The 12,706-nt window shown below is 47.4% G+C and overlaps 1 protein-coding gene and 1 long non-coding RNA gene across 2 annotated transcripts in view; one reads left to right on the top strand and one right to left on the bottom strand.

Moving 5' to 3' along the window:
* Window positions 1-12,706, bottom strand: part of LOC147646801 (uncharacterized) — a 442,845-nt gene that overhangs the window by 191,777 nt on the left and 238,362 nt on the right. The window lies entirely within an intron of this gene.
* Window positions 4,764-6,809, top strand: LOC147646811 (uncharacterized). Its single transcript, XR_015281786.1, has 2 exons — window positions 4,764-5,133; window positions 5,710-6,809. It is a non-coding gene; the product is annotated as an uncharacterized LOC147646811 (long non-coding RNA).

Below are 12,706 nucleotides of genomic sequence, written 5' to 3'. Positions count from 1 at the left end.
TTCCAGTGTCTGAGAAGCTGACCTGTTATCCTCGCTCTCCACATCTCTCCCCATCTGCTGTGCTGCAGCTGCATCCCCGTCTTGAGGGCATCCCAAGACCCACACCTCCCAAGCGAGACCCTCTGCCCCTGAGCCCCCTGGCCCTGTTCCCTGGCCAGGACTGAAATTGGGCAGCCCCTGTCCACCAGAGTGTTGCCGCCTGTTAGTTTACCTTCATTAAGTATGTTTATGTTGCCGCCTGTTAGTTTACCTTCATTAAGTATGTTTGTTCACCTTCGTTGAGTTTAGAGTTGGTTTGCCCCAGTTACTCCCCACTATCCCGATATAGTTTGTTCCCAGTTGCCTGTCACTGTAAACCTCTCCCCTCTTTCCAGATTGTTCCCCATCCATCACTTTGGTCCTACCCCCAAGTCCTATCAATCTATGTACACCACACCTTTTGTTCTGGTTCCTTCCCTGCTCATCATCCCTTACTCGATGCCCTATTGGTTGTATAGCTATCCTCCCTCCCCCAAGTCCCTACCATTGGATTTGTGTATTGTAACCCCTTCCCACAACACCTCCCCTGCTGCAATATTATTGGTTGTTGTATGAGCCGCCCACAGGCTTTAAAACCTGGCGCACAGAGGTGCCCAGGGGCTCGGCTTGGACTTTCTCCTCGAGATCCCAGCCCTGTCCCTCATCGCCTTCTCCCTGCACCTGCTGGAATAAACTTGTTCCTGGGAAATTGGAGGACTCCGAGCACTCTCTCTCCCTTTACTTCACCTCGTGTCGCCCTGCATACTATAGAGCCCAAGCCCAAAGGAGCTCTAGAGGTTCCAGGTCGAGCCACACAGTGCTCACCTGGTTCCCCACTCCTGCCGCCGATGCTTGGCACAAGCTAGCCGGGGCGTGAAGGGCCGAGCAGGCAGCGACACCAGAGCAGGGGTTGGCCCATGTTTTTTGTTCAAATAAAGAGATGGAGCTCTCACCCCAGTGTCCGGCTGGTACCACCAGCAAAGCCCACACAGCACCAGCCTTGGCTGAGCTCCATGTCCAGGAGCAGGCAGGGCTGACCATGGTGTGGGCAGGCAGGAGCCAGGCAGGGGCTGCCGTGACCAGCGGTGGGGCCCCGAGGCACTGGGGGAACCCGTGCTGAGCATCCCTGGGCTGTGAGGGCACATTTCCTTCTGTGGCATCACCTGGGCCTGCACCTCATGAGGCACACAGGGCAAATTTGGGCTCTCTCCTAAGGTGTGCAGGGATTCCCCATGAGGAGTGCAGTGGGGTTAAATTGAGAGGGTTTTTTACTCTTCTCAGCACAGCAAAGGGGACAGTCTTGGCTGAGGTTTTGCAGAGCTGGGAGGAAGCCTCTTGTGAGCCCTTGGGCCCGGCCTGTGGGCACAGCGGGCAGGTGGAGCCCATCCCTTGAGGCCAGTACGGGCTGCTCGGGCCAGGCTGGGCCGGGTGAGCCGGGCCATTCTCTGGGGCACAGGAGGCACCTAGGGCTATAACTGGGGCCGTGGTTTTTCAGCCTGAAGGGAGACTGGCTCTGTTGGTTCAGAGGGCACAGCTTAGATCCCAGTTACCTTTGTAAACCTGCTGGGGAACTGTTGAGGGCAGAGAGTTCCAACCCTTCTCACTGGGAAGCTGGGCTGATGCTGTGGGGTTTTTTAATTTTTGCCCTCTAAATTTGTGTCCTGGCAGAGGATAAAGTTTGCTTGCTCTCAGTAAGCCCCTTTTCTTCTTGCTGCTGTTGTAAATGAAATTAAAATCAGACAACTAGATCTATTGAATTAACAGCAATTAAATAACAAGGGAAAAAATTATACAACTTAGTGAATTGAATACAAGCATGCAATATAATAAAATAATACTATTTAGTGGATTGAATAGAAATTTAGTATAAAAGGAAAACAATTCAGTAAAAGAGTACAATTTAGTGAATATCTTCATATATATATATATGTATATGTGAATATAATTTGCTAGTAATTAAATATGATTAAAGCATGAGCAAAACTGACTGGGGTATGGGCAGGGCTTCTCACCCTGCCTCACGTACCAAAACAAAGCCATTCAAACTAAACTTATATACTGTATGCTTATACATATTCATTCATGTTTCCCCTAAGTCTCCTCCTATTTTTGATTCTTTAATTTTACATCACTATTCTTCATGGCGCAAGCCTCACTTGTTGCTAGGGGGTCTTCAGTCTCCTTTTGATGGTATTTTGGATGAAGGCTTACACTCATCCTCATTGTCCTCTGGATAACCTTACAGGTTTTGCATGTGTACTAAGTGTTATGTAAGTAAGCATTGTGTTCCACTAATTAGTCTTACACTTCATAATCTTCAGACCTATGCCTAAAGTTGTTCCAACTTTATCCATCTCAAGGTTGATTTCTTCTTGGGACACCAATTACCTCAAAACTACATCCTGTACCTTAATTTCAACACGTAACATCTGCAAAGGAGTACATCTGCCTTGTATCACCAATTCCCTTGATTGCTTCTAATAATAATTTTCCAAATAGTTACAATTTAGTTAGCACAAATCATTTCCATTTATTACGCTCCCCAAATTCCACTCCCAACATCTCCCCCGCTTCCAGCTCAGGATAGTGCCCCGATGAGACCCCTCCCCAAATCCCACCCCCAAGACACCTCCCCATTGCTGGAAAATCCCCCAAATCTCACTCCAAAATTGGGAATCCTCCCTGAGACCCCTCCCCAAATTCAGGCCTCCCCAAAATGCCCCTCCTCACTGGGATTAGGACCTCTCCCCATCAATGGAAATTCCCCCAAAAGACAAAAAATCCTCCCCAAATCCCCTTCCCAAAATCAGAACTCCACCAGGACCCCTGAATTTCCCCCCAAAACCACCAAATTTTCCCCCCCAAATCCCCAATTTTTTTCCCCAAATCCCAAATCCTCTCCCTAAAAACCCCAAAGTTCTCCCCAAAGCCCCAAACTTCCTCCCCAGACACCCAAATGTTAGAAAAAAATCCTTAAATTCTTGCCCTAAAACCCCAAAATTCCCCCCAGGACCTTCAGAGTTTTGCCCCAAAACCCCAAATTTCCCCCTGAACCCCCAAATTTCTCCAATTCCACCCCAAATCCTGGGAGAACTCCCCAAAAACCAGCAAGCCTTCCCAAAACCTCCACCAAAATTGCAACTCTCTCCCCAAAAATCACCAAAAATCTGAGAACATAAATTTTTTCATACCTTGGGTGGGGGGAGAAACACCAGAAATCTCAGGATTTTTCCCGTTTTTTTGGGGAGGGGGGTCTCCCTGTTTCCTGTCCCCCCAGGTGACCCCACCCCAAAATTCCTGCCCCTTGGCCCCCCAAATTAAGTGTAAATAAATAAAAAGATGAAAAAAGGAAAAAAAAAAAAGGGGGGGGGGAGGTAAAAAAAAAAAAAAGCCAGAAAAAAAATTAAAAAAATATTTTCTCACCTCAGTTTGGGGGGAGGGGGATGGAGGAAATATTGGGGAAGGGGGTGAACCTCCAGAAAAAAAAAATTGAGGGACCCCCCGTGTCCTGGGTTGATTATGATGTTAAATTGTATCCCCATTCGTCCACCTAACCCAGACACAGATTTTGTATTCTAAAAATTCCATCTAACAGTAAAAGTGAGTGGAAAAGAAGCACTGGGTCTGTTATCAGACTGTAATTGCTCCCCACACATCGGGAGTTTTGACTACAGCACAGACAGACAACAAGACACAGATCGCCTTGGCTTTCCAACTAGCCGGAGAAGAGAGGTCTTCCTGGACTGTTTTCTTTCCCCTTTTTCTGAAACGAATCGAACCTGCTCTGGACTGGGGACTCGGGGGAGCACCGGGAGCTTGCACCCGTGGACTACCGGGAGCCCAGCCTGGGCAGCGGCATTTTCCAGCACCAGAGGGACTGATTAACAGAGCGAACACCCACAGGAAAGAGACCCTCTGAAGTTTGTCATCTCTTCTGAATGGCGAGAGGTTTTGTAATTTGATATCGTTCATTCTTGTGCTGGGTAGAGCTGTGCCTGTGAAATAAACAGGATTTTTCCACTTCTCTCAGAGAAATCTCTTCCGAACCGGTTGAGGGGTGGGAGAAAAGGGCCACCTGGGTTTGCTTCCCGGGGGGAGGCCCATTGGAGGTTTTCTCCCAAATTTGCCCTAAACCAGGACAGCGGCCCTCGGCAGTTGGCGGCCTTTGGGGTGGAGCCCAGTGGCACGCGAGCGGCCTTTGGTGGCTGCTGTCGGCCGGCGGCTGGGTAGACCTGCTGTCGGCCGGCGGCTGGGCAGACCTGCTGTCGGCCGGCGGGCCGCCGTGTGACGCGTCGAGCGGCTCTCCCCCATCGGCCTGAGCGCCTCGCCGCCTTCGCGTCTCCCTGAGAGGGAAGGAGTGAGCCCTCAGAAGCCGGCGGCGCTCCCTCCCGCGTCTGGGCCCGAGCAGATGGCGGCCCTGCTCCCGCCTCGGTTTCTGCCCGGCTGGCTCGGTCAGCGGGGCTGCCGTCCGCCTGCAGGTTTCGGTGGGGCCGGCCGGGGGCGAGCGGGAAGGAAGCCGCCGTCGGAGCGAAAGCCTCCGAGAGAGAGCCGGCGAGAAAGCTTCCTCGGAAAGGGAGGAGACCGAGCCTCAAGCCGCCGGCGGCCCCGTCGGCCCGCTCCTCAGCCCCCGCAGGCGCTGTCGCGGTGCCGAGCGGCCGGCCGCTTGAGGAGCCGCCTGGGCCGTGGGCGGGGAGGGGCCGACGGCGGCGGCCCGAACCCAAGCCGCAGGGGGGCGGGGCAAGCCCGGAAGGCGGTGCCAAGGCAGGGTGACGTCAGAGGGCGGGGCCGCCCGGCGAGCCCCCGGAGGCGGGCCCGGGGCCAAAGACCTGCGCGGAGCGCCGAAGAGCCGGCCTGTGCAAGCGGCCGCCCGCTCGCCGCCTCTGCCGGGGATTCGAGTCGAGTCACGCCGGGGGCCGGCGGCTTCCAGCCGCGTCCCACCGCCCGCTTCCGCCTGCTTCCTTTTCCCCGCTGTCCGCCCCGAGGTGCCGCTTGCTGGCTGGTGCCGTGTCTGCTCCCCGCGGGGTGGGGACGCCCCGTTGCCGGCCTGTGCAAGCGGCCGCCCGCTCGCCGCCTCTGCCGGCGACTCGAGTCGAGTCACTATGACTCTTAACAGAGGTAAGTTTGCATTCCTAACTGGGCTTAGCCGCTGAAATCAGACCTCCTCGTGGTCCCGCTGGATACCCGCAAGGGTAACTAGCTGATTTCTGCCCCAGTGTGAGTGAGGTTGTGTTTTTCACTGCCTCCCTGCCTTTGGACTCGCCACCCAAAGTGCAGTTTCACGATTTTGCGTCGAAAAGTTATCGGCAGAAGCTCCTTAAAAGCTCCCTGCCTGAAACCGAGCCCGCGGTCAAGTTGGGCAAAGCTGACAGCGCTTGAGGGGGTGCTGTTAGTCAATATTCCCTCAATTGGACTTAGTTTTACTTTGAAACGGCACCACGGTAAAGGCTTTAAAGCTACTCCGTGTGTCCACGGCGACTCAAACTAATTTTAAAGACTGGTATATAAAATCGCCACAAAACCCAAATTTTAAACCCTCAGAATTGGGAAGGGAGGTTTGGAAAAGTTTAAAACTGGAGTTCTACAACTCGATGCATTGTGCCGAAGAATGTAATGCCCATTGTGTGGGGCGGGAGGGGCTGGAGGAATACCCTGATGTGTACTGTGATGATACAATGACTTGCTTATCTCTAGATGATAACGGGATTGATAAGAGCCAGGAAAAGACTGCCACATCCCCACCCACCCAGGAAGAAGCAGCAGTTTTATCAGAGCCAGAGGAAACCACTATTCAACCACCAAACAATGGGGAATCAGAAGACTGCCCTGTCATATCAGTTCCAGATGAGAATCCACCCTGCCCGTGCTGCGGTATTAAAACGAATAAAATGCCTGGATTAATTGAACATTTACTCAGAGCACATGGAATTAGAGAATGCAAATTTAAATGCACCAAATGTGATTTGGAAAATACAAATTTTCACAGCATTGCCTGCCACTATCCAAAATGCAAAGGTAAAATAAAAAAACCATCCCCAGGAAAATGGCCCTGCAATGTATGCCAGATGAGTTTTCAAACTAAAATTGGACTGGGACAACATAAAAGAATTGCACATCCAGCAGTCAGAAACCAGGAAAAGCTAGAAGCCATGAGACCAAAAGAAACATCAGCAAGAGGAGCCCACAAGAAATGCTGGAGTGAAGAGGAGGAAAATCTGCTAATCCAACTAATAAAACAATATGAGGGTAATAAAAACATTAATAAACTGATTGCTGAACACATCCCATCCAAAACTGCAAAACAAATCAGTGACAAGAGATGCTATCTGATGTTAAAACAACAAGCCTCAATTGGATTACAAACTAACAGAAAAACAGAAGAGCAGCCACAGGAAAAAATTCAAAAGCCATCAAAGCGTAAAGAAACCAAAATAAAGCAGTTGAAAAAACACTAGGAAGATATTATCCCATCAAAGATCAGTGATGGCACCTTCATTTTGTATCAGGAAGCCTTCCAAGAAATTCTCAAAAAGAAAAATAAGAATCCCACCCACACCATTAGTGAAATAACCAAAGACTGCATGAAGGTATTTAAAGAGATGCACAGCTGGGAAAAGAACACGGCCTCGTCCGTGGGGCTGTGCCTGGCTGTGCTGCTGGAGCTCCACAGGGACGTGATCTGGGAGGCTCTGTCTGCTGTGGCCACCTGATCCAGCAGGCATTCTCCATTTATTTCAAGACTGTTCTTTTATCATTTTTCTGTAGTGTATAAATAAAAGATGTGTTCTAATAAACAGACTGCAAGACTGTTCTTTTGCTGCCCAGGGTCTGCAGGGCATAGGGGAAGAGGGGGAAAAGGGTGCTTGTGCTCAGCAAGCTGCCCAGGTGTGCAGTGGTGCAGGGAAAATGGCCAGAAGCCCCTTGGCCTTTGGTGGTTGTGCTGAAGCCACAAGCCCTGTCCCAGCCTGGCAGCGCCGTCTGTGTCCTCCTGCCCATGTGGTGCTGGCTGGATTGCTGAGGGCTCCCAGGTGCATCTTGATCCAGCTCCATGAGCAGCCCCCAGGCTTGATTTGCCTTGTTCCTGACAGCCGGCTGCTCTGGTGCTTCCCTGGAGCTCCAAATTGGAGCAGGTTTATCTGAGGGAGGTGAGAATGCCAGGATGTGCCAGGACCAGAGGCCTCGGGTTTCCAAGGAAGAAACCATCAATCCCCTTTTCCAGGAGATCCCAACCCTCTGAATCACACCTGGGATAGAGAATAGCAGAATTGCTGGAGTGCTTAAGACCGGAATGCTGGGAAAAAACCTGATCTTTAATGAACCCCATTTCCTGATGGGAAATAATCCAGGAATTTGGTTCCTGGAATTGGAAAAAGAAGGAAATGTTTTTTTGGGAGGTGCCATAGGTGCTCCTGGACGGGGGATTTCCCTAATCCATCCTTCCCTGATGGAGGAATGGAAGTTTGTGGGATGAGCCAGGATTAACAGACCCCTCCCTCAGGTGTGTGATCCAGGATTTTTCTGCTTTTTCCCAGCCCAGGTGAGCCATGTGCAGCCTTCCAAATGGATTGGTTCAAACCAGGAAGGATTTTATTCCCCATGGGAATAAACCTGGGCTCCAAAACACTCCCAGAATGGCAAAATCCTGATTTTAGCAGCTTTTTCCAGCTCCACATTGGAGGAATTCATGGATCTGCTGGATGATGGGTTCTCATCCCAAATAATCTGCCTGTTTGTCGAGGAACACTCTGGTGATGGTGCTGATACAAGTTGTGCTGATCCAGTCTTCTGAGAGTTTTGGGGATTTTTTTGGGGGCGGGATTTCAGGTGTCTGAGACAGCGGGGAGTGAGGCAGGAGAGAATCCAGATCCAGAAAAATACTGGATAGTGCTGGAAATGGGGAAATCACAGTAGAAACAAGCACAAAGGAACTGGGAAAAAAAGCATTTTTAAGAAGGGAAAGAAAGGATAACATTCCAACCAAATGCACTGGATGCATATGGATGCTGAAAGCAGGCAGGGAGCACAGAGCCTGTGTGAAACTGAGTCACACAGGCTTCTCTCTCTGGCCTGGGAAAGCATAAGAAGGAATCCCAACAGTCCTTGTTAAAGGACACCAATTGGCAGGTGTTGTTTAGTCGAGGGCTGGTGTTCCACTTAAGCAATGAAGGTGATGTGTACCTTTAATGAGCAATGGGAGTTTTACCTCTCAGACCTTCTCAACCATGTGTATAAAAGTAGATTAAGAATAATAAACTTTGCTCTCTTGGACAACGCAGCCAAGGGAGTCAGTGTCGTACTCCTCGCCGTTCCTAATACAGTGCGAGAGAAAAGAATAACTTGGAGGTGGAATAGGAGAAATTCCAACACAACAGGTTACCAAGGCCTGGGAGAGCCCAAATTTTTCATTTTATTTGGGAATTTTTTTTGTGTTTATCAATGTTATTGCATTTTGTTTTTTTCCAGGAAAATCCCGGTTTCTTTCTGATGGGACTTGCAGTTGCCTCCTGTTCTTGTAGTTCTGATTTTGCCCATCCTCATTCCCAAAATTTTTTAGAAACTTCTGTAAAATGATGAAAATGATGATGGACTGTGGCCTTTTTTCTTTCTCCTTACTTGTGATGCTATGGCAGTGAAAAGAAGAAGAAAAAACACTGATAAGAAATGGTAAAAAAAAAGATAAAAAGATCAGCATTTTACCATGTATCAGTGCTTGGCTATTTGTTTTAAAGCTTTTTGGCAAATGTTCTTTTTGCTATAAAATAGAATTATATGAAGCCCTGAGGAGGTTTAAAAAATAAGAGAGAAAAAGTAAATTATAATTTAAAATTTGGCTTCTTTTTCAAAGGAGCAATCCTTTTAGACTACAAAAGTGTCGTGGTTTTAAAGCAGTAACTAAAAAATTACTAGAAAATTTACTTATTTCTTGCTATGAGATGTGGATTAGAACAAGAGCAAAACAGGCTTAAAACTTAAAAGGAATAAAGTAAGTTCATTAACAAAACTACAAGAATAAGAACACCAGAATAAACCTCCAGAAAAACCTTTTTATCCCCCACTACTTAACCATTCCCTTGTTCAAATGACAACATAGAGACAAAAAAGTTTGGAACTCAGGTGTTTAAAACAGTCCCAATTCCTGATAGAGTCTTTTCATCAGCCTTTGTAGAGAAACAGAAGTCTTCTTCTGCTAATCTATGGAGTTTCTCACAAGAAAACTATTTTTGTTATAGCTTTCTATTTTTCTGATGTCCAGAAATCTGTCATCATATTTTCTCCTCCCATTTCACATCACTCTGAGGTGTGTTATGGGCCATGAGTCTAGGGATGTTATTTTTAAGGATGAGTTATTCAAAGGCAAAAGTTCTCTTCATTTGTCTTTGTGAGCTTCCCTGGAAAAAAGAAATTTTCTCTTTGCCTCTCAAGGCTTCAAATCTTCAACTATTACTTCTCCCCACTCTGTTCCAGCACTTCACTGTATCACAATTCCTCCACCTTTTGCTCAAAATCTATACTTTGAACACTCCATTCCTCCCTATATACTCTGTCATGAATTAAAGGAGTTTTTTCAGGACACTATTGTCCATCTCCATAACTTTAACAGAAAAGTATTTCAGCTTAATTAAAGCATCTCCTTATTCTCTACCTCTTCTGAAGCTTAACTCTTTTCTTTACTGTCTCTGATAGTTTATAAAGTCTCTTTACATGTTGATTACTATATTTTTCTTTTTCTGGAAAAAAAGGATTAATCTGAAAGTCTCATCTGGGTGATGAAAGACTTAAAATCTTGCCCAGGCTTTGTAGATGGTTCTGTGATCTCTGCCGGAGCAGCAGCTGGAGTTGTCTGCGATGGAAGATTGTTCATGGCTGCTCTGGAGAGTGTGGTCACTGTCTCAGCCCGCCGCAGGTGTAAGAGACGGCCCGAAGATTCCCTCATCTGTCTCACAACCGTCTCAAGGACAGAGACTGAGACCCTGAATATCACAAGGGACTTGGTTTGGGGGTTTGGGCCTAGCTGAGATGGATGTTTGCTCAGTGATTGTTTGCAGGTGGTTGCACGGTACACTGCTCTCGTTCCTGCTGGTGAGCAGAGGCTTGGTAACCTGCACAACGGGTTTTCCACGACTCATGGCTCTCATTCCTGCTGGTGAGCAGGAATGAGAGCCATGTTTGTGCCTGGAGTTTGTGCCTGGTACCCGGTGCAATGGGTTTTCCACAACACCTTGTCCTTGTTCCTGCTGGTGAGCAAAGACTTGCAAGACATGGATCGCTCTGTACCCTACACCTGCTCCCTGCGCAATGGAATTCATCACAATGATCATCAATCTCATCTGGTTTTGGCCCTGCGCCCCTCGCTTTGCAAAAGACTATAAAATTATACCCCAAACTTACCTTCCTTTGAGATCTCCCCAACAGACAGAAGACTCTGCGTCGTTGGACGGCTGAGTGGACTTCGACGTTGGTAGCTATAATCCCCTTACTCTCTTTTCCTTATGCTTTGCTTTCTCTTTTCTTTCCCTCTATCGCATATTAGTGCTGATGAGCACTCAATAAACTGTGTTTTCTTGTTTAAGTCCTTGGTTTGCTGATAATCTTTTGTACTCTAAGACCGGCTAAAAGAACCACATCACGAATCCCGCCTTGTGGATCGTGACATAAATTGGCGTCACGGACAGGATTCTGAGAGACAGAAGGGGTTGCAGGTTGTTGTGCAGTCTGTATCAGGGGAAGGACGTTTCGCTTCAGCCGCACCTAGCCTGCCATGCTGGTGAGCAGTGTCTAGAAAGCAAGGGAGGTGACTCGAATTTCTCGCAAACTGCACACGCCCAGGTGAAAAGCACCCCTACACTCATTTGAGGGCTCTGTCTTCAGAATTTTACACGGGATCTTTGAGTACAAAAGGTGGGACTTACTGGTTTTTTATATGCTGACTGCTTGGTGTAGCGGAGAGTCTGAATTTTAACATAAAGGTGTGCCTCCCAAGCAGATTTGGTCTCTCCACCCACGACAGGGGGGAACGCAGCGTTGGCTGCGTCTGATGTAGTGTGACTGAGTTTTACCTCCCTGTAGTGGTTCTGTGTACTGTTATGTGTTTTTGATGAATTTTGACTGCTTGGTGTAGCGGAGAGTCTGAATTTTAACATAAAGGTGTGCCTCCCAAGCAGATTTGGTCTCTCCACCCACGGCAGGGGGGAACGCAACGTTGGCTGCGTCTGATGTAGTGTGAGTTTTACCTCCCTGTAGTGGTTCTGTGTACTGTTATGTGTTTTTGATGAATTTTGACTGCTTGGTGTAGTAAAGAGAAAACTTGAATTTTAACATAAAGGGGTGCCTCCCAAGCAGATTTTTGTCTCTTCATCCATACAGGGACGTGAAGGGTGACGTGGCAAAGGCTGCGTCTGTGCGTAACTTAAGTCTTACCTCCCTGTAGTGGTACTGAACCCTTCACACACACAAACATGAGTGACCACTCTGAAAACTCTAGTATAAAAGATAAAGCTGCATTCATTGCTTTGTTAGCAAAACACAATGCTAAGCCCTCTCCAGCTGGGGAAGAATGGGCTCAAAATAATTGGTACAACCTAGAAAATGTAAATGATAGAATTTGCTCCCTGCAACATGAGGCAAAATTCAAATTTGGCCGTAATAAAACCATAATTTGTTCTGTATTGGGAGCTTGCCTTACGTCAGCTGTAGAGGCTCGCACGAGACGAAGGCAGGAAGAAAATGCAATTATTGAATCCCTACAAAATTTAGTTGAAAGTTTGCAAAATGAAAATAATTTGTTACGAACTGCTCTGAGTGAGGAGTGTGCCAAAAATTCACAGTGTGCTGATTCCTTTAAGGAGTCGCTGGAAAAAGAAACTCCTCAGATAAATCACAAATATTCTCAAGCAGAATTACATTTGGTAAAAAATTGTGGTGAAAACTGTTGCTCCCAAATAAGACCTTTGATTAAAACAGAATATAACTATATCAATGATGAAGATCTTGATCCACATATAACCACTAAAGAAATCCCGTACACTGCTACTGAATTGGCTAAGTTAAAAAAGGAGTATGGGCGTCTCCCTCACGAGTCAGAGACAGAATACGTATTTCAAGTGTCTTTCACAGGGGGAGATCAAATTCGATTATCTGAACAAGAAGCAAGTGGTTACTGGGGACATGGTGTTTTCTTAACAACAGGAGATAACCACAACCCATGGTCCCTAACACAGCGAGCTGCATATTGGCCAGAGGGACTTAAACCCCTGGAAAGGGGAGATCCTGTAGCTCTAACCGGCTCCCCAGACCAAATTCTCAAAAACATGCATAAGGCAGCTTGTCTACAACTGATTTATGAAAGAAAATTAATTGTTGGTTATGAATCACCAATTTTGTTACCTGTGAAAGCTGAAATTATGACCCCTTTAATTTGTGGTCTTTCAGAATCACTGAAACCTACAGCAATTCTCCTCCAAACAACCATAGACTATATCCTTGTGGGAGGAGATGAAAAAGAAGTAATAAAAAATAAAGATGCTGAAAAGAGGTGCACTACCTGGGAAAAGGGATTGTTGGTAGTTATTCCAGCTCTCATAGAAGTAGGAAAAATTACACTACAACAACCAATTGCATTAAAAGGCCCTTTTGAAATTACTAAGACAGCCACTACTGGGACTCTCCACCCTGACGGGGTGTCCCAAAGGGC

Source organism: Cyanistes caeruleus, unplaced genomic scaffold (genome assembly GCF_971803275.1).
Source record: "Cyanistes caeruleus unplaced genomic scaffold, bCyaCae1.hap1.1 HAP1_SCAFFOLD_78, whole genome shotgun sequence".
NCBI classification, from domain to species: domain Eukaryota; kingdom Metazoa; phylum Chordata; class Aves; order Passeriformes; family Paridae; genus Cyanistes; species Cyanistes caeruleus.
The sequence above is the reverse complement of the archived record's forward strand: the minus strand, read 5'-3'. Positions and strand labels throughout refer to the sequence as shown.